General features: G+C 37.4%; 1 protein-coding gene across 1 annotated transcript in view; it reads left to right on the top strand.

Moving 5' to 3' along the window:
• LOC107681928 (band 4.1-like protein 3) overlaps positions 1–214 on the top strand; it is a 43,910-nt gene that overhangs the window by 27,579 nt on the left and 16,117 nt on the right. The gene's annotated exons all lie outside the window — the stretch shown is intronic.

The following is a 214-nucleotide window of genomic DNA, read 5'->3' as shown; positions in this document are numbered from 1 at the left end:
GAGTGTGTGTGAGTGAGTGAGTGAGTGAGTGAGTGAGATTGTGTGTGAGTGAGTGAGTGAGTGAGTGTGAGTGTGTGTGTGTACATATATATACACTGCTCTTCAAAAGTTTGGGATCTGTACGAATTTTCGTGTTTTTAAAGAAGTCTCTTCTGCTCACCAAGGCTGCATTTATTTGATCAAAAATACAGAAAAACACTGAAATATTATATAT

The sequence above is a fragment of the Sinocyclocheilus anshuiensis genome, unplaced genomic scaffold (assembly GCF_001515605.1).
Source record: "Sinocyclocheilus anshuiensis isolate Anshui unplaced genomic scaffold, SAMN03320099.WGS_v1.1 scaffold2198, whole genome shotgun sequence".
Lineage (NCBI taxonomy): Eukaryota > Metazoa > Chordata > Actinopteri > Cypriniformes > Cyprinidae > Sinocyclocheilus > Sinocyclocheilus anshuiensis.
Note: the sequence above shows the minus strand (reverse complement) of the source record. Positions and strands in the feature narration are given on the sequence as shown.